The sequence below is a fragment of the Onychostoma macrolepis genome, chromosome 14 (assembly GCF_012432095.1).
Source record: "Onychostoma macrolepis isolate SWU-2019 chromosome 14, ASM1243209v1, whole genome shotgun sequence".
NCBI lineage: Eukaryota > Metazoa > Chordata > Actinopteri > Cypriniformes > Cyprinidae > Onychostoma > Onychostoma macrolepis.
In genome coordinates this window covers 27132253-27143490 of record NC_081168.1, presented here as the reverse complement: position 1 = coordinate 27143490, position 11238 = coordinate 27132253, and the positions used below count along the sequence as shown (strand labels likewise).

The following is an 11238-nucleotide window of genomic DNA, read 5'->3' as shown; positions in this document are numbered from 1 at the left end:
TTTATGTGGGGTCTGTTACGCAGTCCTAGAATTTGCTGTTGCTGCCATAAATTGTAAGACGTTGTTAGAGAAACTTCATCACTGGTTCCAGATCAGTGAGGTGGCGATGTGTTTCATCACTGAGCCTTATAGCAATTATCATTAGAGAAAGCAGTCTCGAGGGAGACTTGATTAGCTGTCTGTAGTTTAGAGTAAGAGCACACTTATTTAAGAACACCGGAAAACTATCAACAGCTCGGAAATGGCACAAAAGCACGGCGCTAATTAGCAGCCGTATACCTCAGAAGACTGTCGGCCAATTACAAGAGAAGAACACACAACCCTTTATTAGACTGAAGTGTGATATTATTTTTTACTATGGGCCTAGAGAAGGAGGAGGAAAAAAAACATCCATGAAAGTTCACATTTCTGTGACAAAGCTAAAATAGTTTGTGAGAGGGATTTCCTGTTGACTTTAGACTACCCGTCTTAAATCTCTTCTAAACGTTCCCTTAATTAAAAGATGAGACACCAAATAGTTGAATTAGGTGAAATAAATACGATTACGGACCTTTGGATTTGTGGTGCTACTGAAGAGCAAGCAAATTGCTACTGATAAAAATCCAATTTTGCATGCAAGCAAATAACAGCAGAAACATTTGCACGCTGTCTGTTGTTAATGTCTAGTCTGCTCAGAGTGTGCATTCAACTAGACAGCATCTTTTCTTTTCTTTTTTTTCCCAAGTAATAGCAGGACTGGCCATGCAGCAGCTATTCAGAAAAACACTTTAACCTTCCCTTTCTCTTCAGTGAGCTGATAAAAAGGATGTGTGAAGTGAAACACTCATGTCCGAAAAGAACCTACACTGTAAAAAAAAACAAAAACGGATAATGTACTGGCAGAAAATTACCAGGACATTTTCTCTTGAATTTACGGACATTTCCTTCAACATTAAAACGGAAAATTCTGTAGATTTACATTTTCTTCTGTACCATAAACGGACAATCCTTTATGCAGAAATTTCAAAAAAAAATTATAGCATAGGCCTATCTTTAGTAGCAAATAAATCCCTCACAATATATACAAATTGAACATGGTTTATTTTTGCCTCATGTAAACATTCTTAAAAGTGTGTTCAGTAGCTTTTATTTGCCTTAAACAAGTGATGACAAAAATATTATATCAATTAATTTAACAATGTGTAAAGCACCATTGAAAATGCTTCTATTGTGCAACACTTTTTAGTTTTAAACAGCAACAGGCAGAAAAAAGAAAACATAAGCAGGTACTTGACTTGTACAATATTGGTGTTGCACCAAATAGTGGTCACAGAGATAAACTTCACTGTGAAACAGTCAAGTTTCAAAATATTTTCAAATACATGGGGGGAAAAAATGAATACAAAGACAGGGCTGTCATTAATAACAATTGCTATAGACTTAGTCAATAGTCAAGTGAAATGTTCCAGTGTTTACAGCATTTAACCTATAGAAGAACACAATATTATTTAAAAGGACAGTTCACCCAAAAATGTGAATTCTGTTATAAGTTACTCACCCTCATACCATTCCAAATCCATAAGATTTTCATTCATCTTTGGAACACGAACAAAGAGTATCCTCCATTGACAACTACCATATACAACTACCATTTCAAGGTCCAATAAGGTATAGCTGTCAGATTTCATTAAAAAGGATCTTCATTAGTGTTCCAAAAATGAACAAAGGTCTAACAGGATTGGAACAAGATTTTTCATATAACATTTTGGGTGAACTAACCCTTTAAGTTAGATTACTAACCTCTAATTCATGCTAAATTATCTGTATCTACAATTGCCATGGTACTGCAAAAAATACTTGTACAGCATTTGAAAATAAAAAACAAAGATTCATGCACTCATGCCTCACATTTCAATGTGAAACTATACTATACAACTATACTAAACTATACAATCTAAATTAAGATCAGGGCTCCAAGTGTTTGTGTGCTTTTAGTATTTCTTACCATGTGCCAGTTTGTGGAAACTTTTTTCTGCATGTTCAGTTCAAGTTCCAAAAGCTCAAATTGTACATGGATTCTCAAAGTCTTGGAAGCGTAGGTTCCCATCATCTGAACCTTTGAACCTCGTTCAGGATTTCTTCACAAGAAGACTGGAAATGACAAGAAATGAAATGAAGTGAATGGAAATGAAGTACAGAGTAACATGCATAACAGGTTGAGATTGAATTATCAAATGCAATTCCAAATACTTTCCAGTTCAAACATTGTTTATAAAATGCTAAACTTGCATTTCCAGTGGTCTCAATTGCATCTGTCATGTGATCTTGTCAACAATGTTTTACGATATACTTAAAGAGATAGTTCACCCAAAAATGAAAATTCTGTCATTAATTATTCACCCTCATGTCGTTCCAAACCCGTTAGACCTTCGTTCATCTTCAGAACACAAATTAAGATACTTTTGATGAAATCCAAGAGCTCTCTGACCCACGGTGGTGCTGACGCTGCACTTTGTTTACTGGCAAATGAAGGCACACGCATGCGTTGTGGTACTCTCGTTAATGGCAGCAGACTCTCCCAGGAGAGAAGAAATCATTGAATAAAGTTATTTTAGTTTTCTATGCGTACAAAAATATTCTCATAGCTTTGTAAAATAACAGTTGAACCACTGATGTCGCATGGACCAGTATACTATGTTTCTGTGCCTTGATCGTGGTTGGACCCTTGCTGTCTATGAAGGGTCAGAAAGCTCTCAGATTTCATCAAAAATATCTTAATTTGTGTTGCATAAATGAACGAAGGTCGTATGGGTTTGGATCGACATGAGGGTGAGTGATTAATGACAGAATTTTCATTTTTGGGTGAACTAACCCTTTGATTATTTTCAAATAAACAGCAACACAATAAAATGCTTTATATACGATCTCATTTAGGGCTGCGCGATACATCGCATGCGGTATTTAATGTGCATCTTGTCAATAAAGCCGGTTCTGTAATCAGCGGTAATTTCCATCACGTGCGTGATTTCACATGGAGCAGCATTTACTACACAGAGCCATTGTTCACTGGCAAGCTGCACAAATCCACGTTCATTATCAACTCAGAAAACCACTCCAAACATTGATTAAATCTTTCCTACACAAACAAAAGTCAACTGAATAAATGACCCCATGACTAATTTTTTGTCAGTATTGAACATGCCTAATGGTAAATAAAATAAAAACAGTTAATAAATAAAACAGAATACAAACTCATGATAAGAATGCAGGGGGTGCTGAGATGGGTATAAACGGTGCTTGGGGTGTACAGTACAGCAGCAATTACGACCTGTCATTAGAAAAGAAACACCATGAATCTCATGAACTGCTGTCCCTTTAAAACATGACTCATCCCAACTCTTTACATCAGTCAAGACTTTTTAACTTATTTAAGACTGTCACACGCCAAAAATGGTCATTTTTACATAATTGTGTGTGCTTTTGTCCGTGTAAGTGCAAGAGAGAACTACTGACTTGCTGTCTGAAATTAAAAATAATAATAAAGCGGCATTCTGTGCCTGCATGACATGTGTGTTAACAGACAGTGTGCCAGTGACGTTACCAAGTTAACTTTTCTTGTGTGTGTTTAATATAAACAAGACAATAAAAAGTCTAAACCTACCTCGTTTGGCAGAAAAGGCGTGTTATCCTTGAATAATTCTGCGATGTCAGATCTTCACCTAGTCGTATCTTAATTTCTTTTAAATAAAAAAAGTCGTAAATGGTGTCTTCTTTTCTTGACAATTACTCTGCCAGCTCCTGTTGACATAAAGTGCTCTAAACACAGCTGTACCTCAGATTTAACGTTCTTACAGCTGCTTAACATCACCTCAGTAACGTTAATATGCCGATGCTTTACAACACGCTCCATAACAAATACACCGCAACAACAATTAAAAAGTTAATCCAATTTTAATTATAAAACTTAAAAAGTGAGAACACTGTAACAAGTAACTTACCTCCACGTCGTCGAGTAAAGATGTGACGGTGTGCTGAAAATGTTGAATATGACGGCTCCGACATTCATTTGCCAAACAAGCTAGACAGCAACTAAGTTAAAGTTACAGTTTATGTTACATTTAACAAAAACTAATTTACCACGGAGGTGTAAGAACAGTTCCCCAAACCCGAAATCAGACTTTAAAATGAAATTTTGTCCCATACCACCTCTGTGAATAATGGCGCCTGCTCTAGCACTGTTTTCGCGCCTCAGCTTCTTGTTCCCACAATGCAAAGCGTAATAAAAAAATATGGAAAAACACCTGTAAAAACCAAATAGGAAAATTCTTTCAAATTATTACGGTATATTGTACTGTATTTTTACGGACTTTTTTTTTACAGTATAGCAGAAATACCTATTTCACACACTTAAATAAATTCTACATTGTATTTGTATAATCATATCCAGAATAAAAATAACATTTTATATTAAAATATTTAAAGTAGTATGCACAGTACAAAATAAAGTGTATTTTTATTATCAATGATGACCTTGCTCAATATGTGCATTTCTTCATGCAATCCAGTGCAGTCCAGTGTTGAATAGTACAACCTGATCAAATCAACAATATTGTTTAAATAAATAAACAAACCCAATGTCTTAGATCTTTTAAGTTGTTAAACAGGGTGAAAATAAATAAGTTGTATTAGCATTGGATGCAGTTGACAAATAAAGTTTAAATTACTAAACTTTGTTCAAAATCTTTGTTTAAATAAAACTGCTAGGCAATAAATTAAATGATACATTTCAATGTTTCAATGCATTTTATTGTTGACAAAACTTTACAATATAATACTTCAAAAAATTGTATGGCACCAATAACAAACTTAATCCATGCAAACTTGAGCTTGAACACCAGTTTGAACATTATCATATGGAAGAGACAAAAGCTAGAGTTACAGAAAAAAATGTAAGATATCTCTGCTTAGCATGATAATTTATCTGAATATTTTAGCTATTTTAGTTAGTGTTTTATTATTATTTATTTATTTATTTATTTTACTTTATTTTTTTAAATAAAACATGAAAGAATTAAACCTGTATTTTGACGCACACTTTGACCCATAACCTACAAAAAAAAAAAAAAAAAAAGTTTTACAACTCGAATTCCAGAAATGTTGGAAATGAAAACTAAAAGACTTTTAAATCACATGAGCCAATATTTTATTCACAAAAGAACATAGATAACATAACAAATGTTTAAACTGAGAAATGTTTATATATTATGCACTCATTTCAAATTTGATGCCTGCTACAGGTCTCAAAATAGTTGGGGCAGGGGCATGTTTACCATGGTGTAGCATCTCCTCTTCTTTTCAAAACAGTTTGAAGACATCTGGGCATCGATATTATGAGTTTCTGGAGTTTTGGTGTTGGAATTTAGTCCCATTCTTGTCTGATATAGGTTTCCAGTCACTGAAGAGTTTGTGGTCGTCTTTGATGTATTTTTCATTTAATGATGTGCCAAATGTTCTCTATAGGTGAAAGATCTGGACTGCAGGCAGGCCAATTCAGCACCGGGCTCTTCTACTATGAAGCCATGCTGTTGTAATAGATGCAAAATGTGGTTTTGCATTGTCCTGCTGAAATACACGTCGTCTGGAGGGGAGCATATGTTGCTCTAAAACCTTTATATACCTTTCAGCATTCATAGTGCCTTCCAAAACATGTAAGCTGCCCATACCGTATGCACTTATGCACCCCCATACCATCAGAGATGCTGGCTTTTGAACTGAACGCTGATAACACGCTGGAAGGTCTCCCTCCTCTTTACCCCGGAGGACACGGCCTCCGTAATTTCCAACAAGAATGTCAAATTTGGACTCGTCTGGCCATAGAACACTTTTCCACTTTGAAACAGTCCATTTTAAATTAGCCTTGGCCCACAGGACATGACGGCACTTCTGGACCATGTTCACATATGGTTTCCTTTTTGCATGATAGAGCTTTAGTTGGCATCTGCAGGTGGCACGGTGGATTGTGTTTACCGACAGTGGTTTCTGGAAGTATTCCTGGGCCCATTTAGTAATATCAGACAGAATCATGTTGATGAGTGATGCAGTGTCGTCTGAGAGCCTGAAGACCACGGGTATCCAACAACGGTCTTCGGCCTTGTCCCTTACACACAGAGATTTCTCCAGTTTCTCTGAATCTTTTGATGATGTTATGCACTGTAGATGATGAGATTTTTGCAAAGCCTTTGCAATTTAACTTTGAGGAACATTGTTTTTAAAGTTTTCCACAAACTTCTTCCACACACTTTCACAGATTGGAGAGCCTCTGCCCATCTTTACTTCTGAGAAACTCTGCCTCTCTGAGACATCCCTTTGTTACAGACTTGATGTAAATTAACTTAATTAGTTGCTAGATGTTCTACCTGTTGAATCTTTTCAAAATTTCTTTCTTTTTCAGCCCTTTGTTGCCCCTGTGCCAACTTTTTTGAGACCTGTAGCATGCATCAAATTTGAAATTAACTAATTTAGTGGATAAAACTGTACAATTTATCAGTTTAAACATTTGTTATGTTATCTATGTTCTATTGTGAATACAATATTGGCTCATATGATTTGAAAGTCTTTTAGTTTTCATTTTTTTCATTCGGGTTGTATTATATATTCCCTACAAGCGAAGTTCTGAGACATTTTGTCATTACTGGATCATGTTGATCATTGATGGAGAAGTTACTCTGATCAGACACTTATAAACTTATAAAGATATTTATAAACATGAAGAGAACTGACTTCATAGTTGCTGCATCTGAATTCCTGTACATTGACAGTATGTGCTGTATTGAGTGAAGGACTTCTTGACAATTGATGTAGTACATTCTTTAGCTATTTAGGTTTGAACACATTTACAGACCTGTTACATATGCCATCTTGGCATTATCTCTTGGTTCGTATGTTCTTTTACCAATAAAATACTAAGAACAACTTAAAAATAATAATTTAATTCCACAATAAACAAGTACAGTTTAACCACAAAGAAAAACTTTTTGGTGCCTGCAGCACTTGCTCTTAAAAAGATCCCCAAGCTCACAGTTCTCTGCTTTTTACTATTTTTCAACTTCTCGAATGTGACAGCCCCTCAGCTCTTGTGACCTCGTGGGATAGAAAAGTGTCCACTGGTTCCACACTTCAGAATCTCAGCAGATACAGTGGGTCATTCAGGTATTCGGTTTCATGAATACTGTATTCAGGCATCCCATTACTTGATTCAGCTTTTTGTATACTACAGCATACAAAGTAGGAAGTATGCAGATCCAGAAAATCACCTTGACACCAGTTGCTCAAATGTCACTGCAAAAATGGCTCAGAAAAGTGGTTAGTTCTGAGAAAAGCATTTGCATTTGTTTGAAGATGCATCTTTGCTCTTTTGTTATCTAATGCAATGACATTCAAACATTTTAAAATATGACAAATGCTTTATAGGGCCACTGAATATGCATTAAGCAGACATTTGAATGCTTTATGCGCCTTGCGATCCATTAAATCTTTTCAGAAATAGCTCACCAGAGTTATACATTTCAATACAACTTATGTATGGATAATTGATCAAAATTTAAATTGTAATACATTAAAACAGAAATAACACAGCGTTATCATCAAGCTGACTAGTCATCTATATATTACAGTGTATTACAACTGTATTTAGAATTATTTACGAGTTCTTACAACTGATTATAAGGTGTATTATAAAGCAGAAAGGATATCTTTATGATGCATTGTGGTGATGGACAAGCTTCAAAAGAAAGAAATGTCCAGTTCTCGCTATTAACAAACCATTAACTATAACTTTTGCCTTAATAAACACCCAGTTTACTGCTTACTAATAGTTAGTAAGGTAGTTGCTAAGTTTAGATATTGGGTAGGATTAGATATACAGGTGCTTGTCATATAATTAGAATATCATCAAAAAGTTGATTTATTTAAATAATTCCATTCAAAAAGTGAAACTTGTATATTATATTCATTCATTACACACAGACTGATATATTTCAAATGTTTATTTATTTTAATTTTGATGATTAGAGCTTACAGCTCATGAAAGTCAAAAATCAGTATCTCAAAATATTAGAATATTTATATTTGAGTTTGAATAAATGACCATCCCTACAGTATAAATTCTGGGTATCTCTTGTTCTTTGAAACCACAATAATGGGGAAGACTGCTGACTTGGCAATGATCCAGAAGACGAACATTGACACCCTCCACAAAGAGGGTAAGTCACAGAAGGTCATTACTGAAAGGTGTGGCTGTTTACAGAGTGCTGTATCAAAGCATATTAAATGCAAAGTTGACTGGAAGGAAGAATTTGGGAAGGAAAAGGTGCACAAGCAACAGGGATGACCGCAAGCTTGAGAATACAGTAAAGCAAAGCCGATTCAAACACTTGTGAGAGCTTCACAAGGAGAGAACTGAAGCTGGAGTCAGTGCATCAAGAGTCACCACGCTCAGACGTCTTCAGGAAAAGGGCTACCAAGCCACTTCTGAACCAGAGACAACGTCAGAAGCGTCTTACCTGGGCTGTGGAGAAAAAGAACTGGACTGTTGCTCAGTGGTCCAAAGTCCTCTTTTCAGATGAAAGTAAATTTTACATTTCATTTGGAAATCAAGGTCCCAGAGTCTGAAGGAAGAGTGGAGAGGCACAGAATCCATGTTGCTTGAAGTCCAGTGTGAAGTTTCCACAGTCAGTGATGATTTGGGCTGCCATGTCATCTGCTGGTGTTGGTCCACTGTGTTTTCTGATGTCCACAGTCAACGCAGCCATCTACCAGGAAATTTTAGAGCACTTCATGCTTCCTTCTGTTGACAAGCTTTATGGAGATGCTGATTTCATTTTCCAGCAGGACTTGGCACCTGCCCACACTGCCAAAGGTACCAAAAGATGGTTCAATGACCATAGTGTTACTGTGCTTGATTGGCCAGCAAACTCGCCTGACCTGAACCCCATAGAGAATCTATGGGGTATTGTCAAGAGGAAGATGAGAGACACCAGACCCAACAATGCAGATGAGCTGAAGGCCACTATCAGAGCAACCTGGGCTCTCATAACACCTGAGCAGTGCCACAGACTGATCGACTCCATGCCACGCCGCATTGCTGCAGTAATTCAGGCAAAAGGAGCCCCAACTAAGTATTGAGTGCTGTACATGCTCATACTTTTCATTTTCATACTTTTCAGTTGGCCAAGATTTCTAAAAATCCTTTCTTTGTATTAGACTTAAGTAATATTCTAATATTTTGAGATACTGATTTTTGACTTTCATGAGCTGTAAGCTCTAATCATCAAAATTAAAAGAAATAAGCATTTGAAATATATCAGTCTGTGTGTAATGAATGAATATAATATACAAGTTTCACTTTTTGAATGGAATTAGTGAAATAAATCAACTTTTTGATGATATTCTAATTATAGGACCAGCACCTGTATATAGAATATGGTCATGCAGGATATGTAACGTACTAATAAACAGCCAACATGTTAGGAATGCTAATAAGCAGCTAGTTAATAGTGAGAATTGGTCCCTATACTGAAGTGTTAACAGAGCATGTTATCAGTAGGTTAAATGTGGCTTGACTGAATCTAAGCACGACTAGTCCATTGTGTCTAAAAGCTGATTTAACTCTGTGAATTCTTTATGTAATTGACTCCTCAGTGAAAACAAAGTAAATTATAGTGAAGGCCGCAGCGGTTCCCATCATAAAGAAAATTATTTTCTACCTTTCTACCGGCTTCCTCAGCACTTCCAGAGTCCCTCTTGCCTGCCCGTGACACAGATCACAGTTTTACAGTGGGCGTGATATGAATTGCTCTGCTCCAGTATTTCCCCTTTTCCTTTTTACAGACATTTGCATCAGCTCCAGTTGCAGTCTCTGACAGAACATCCTCATAAAGGGCCTCATTTGCCCATGCGTGGGCTCTCTGCGGTAAGATGAAGATGCCCGAGTTTCTGCTCTGAAAATATGAATAAGCAGGCCAACCAGTCTCTGTGTTTCTGACGGTATATGTGAAGCCATTCATACATTTGCATAATTGTATGCCACTTAATGACATGGGTAATATCACAGTGCCATTAGGATACACTGCAAAAGTTTGCTGGGGGAAGCCATTAAGGGGCGACATCCCCCAGAGTGTTAGGAATAATTTTGTCATGAGAATGCCTTTGAGAAATAATTCAAAATTCATTACCACATTTTTAGAGAGTTTAATGCAACAGTTGGACAAACTTTTCTTTCATAAAAAAAAGCCATTTTGTCATGCTCCATAAAGTGTGTTTAAGGCTTATTTAAAAACATAATCAGTCCTGACAAGCAAGCTTTATACACGTAATGAATCTGAAAGGCTATTAATATTCAGTGCTTATGGTTAAAGGTGGTTCTGTGGAAGCCATGGAATTCCCTCAAGCATCCACTGACCCTAAACAAAAGGTTAAAACTCTTAATATTTGATTACTAACTTCCCAATTATGGATTGACAAGATAATTCAGTGGCTTCATTCTTTCAATATCATTCAAATATATTAGTTAAACATTACTGATTCACTCTCAGAATATATTTGTAAACATTAATTTCACTTTACCTTTATTTTGAGATGAATTCACAGTAACACTTTAGTATAGGGACCAATTCTCATAATTAACTAGTTGCTTATTAGCATGCCTATTATTAGCATATTGGCTGTTTATTAGTGCTCATAAAGCACATATTCTGCATTAACATATTCTACATCCTTAGTCCTACCCAATAAGCGTTTTTTTTTTTTGTTGTTGTTGTTTGTTTTGTTTGTTTTTTTGAGGCAAAAGTCATAGTTAATGATTTGTTAATAGTGAGAATTGGACCTTAAAATGAAGTGCAACCGGATTCACAAAGCAGTACAGCATTTTGGCGCAAATGTTAATGCACTGGACTCTTTGCAGTTGCTATATATGATATAAAAATTGCAGTTTGGATTATTTCGTTTTGATAATATGTTAGAGTGATTGTCCACTACAGCAGCAGAACTCCAATGCTAAGTTTTGCAAGGTGCAATTCTTATTGATAGTGAGGGAAGTTATTCATTAAATGATGTTGAAATAATGGAGGAGAACATTATAAGCAGGCATACAATTGAGCACATTTCAGGAGTTTCAATAGATGATTCAGGTGTCTGAATCACAGTGATGGAGTGATGCTCTACAGTATTTTTCTCATACATTCTTTTGTATAATCTTCATAG

The 11238-nt window shown here is 35.9% G+C and overlaps 1 long non-coding RNA gene across 1 annotated transcript; it reads right to left on the bottom strand.

Annotated features, from left to right (window-relative positions):
- Positions 1 to 1248: 1248 nt before the first annotated feature.
- LOC131553784 (uncharacterized) lies at positions 1249 to 4220 on the bottom strand. Its single transcript, XR_009274263.1, has 4 exons — positions 3978 to 4220; positions 3641 to 3777; positions 3232 to 3307; positions 1249 to 2130 (listed from the first exon to the last, which is right to left on the bottom strand). It is a non-coding gene; the product is annotated as an uncharacterized LOC131553784 (long non-coding RNA).
- Between the last annotated feature and the right edge of the window lie 7018 nt (positions 4221 to 11238).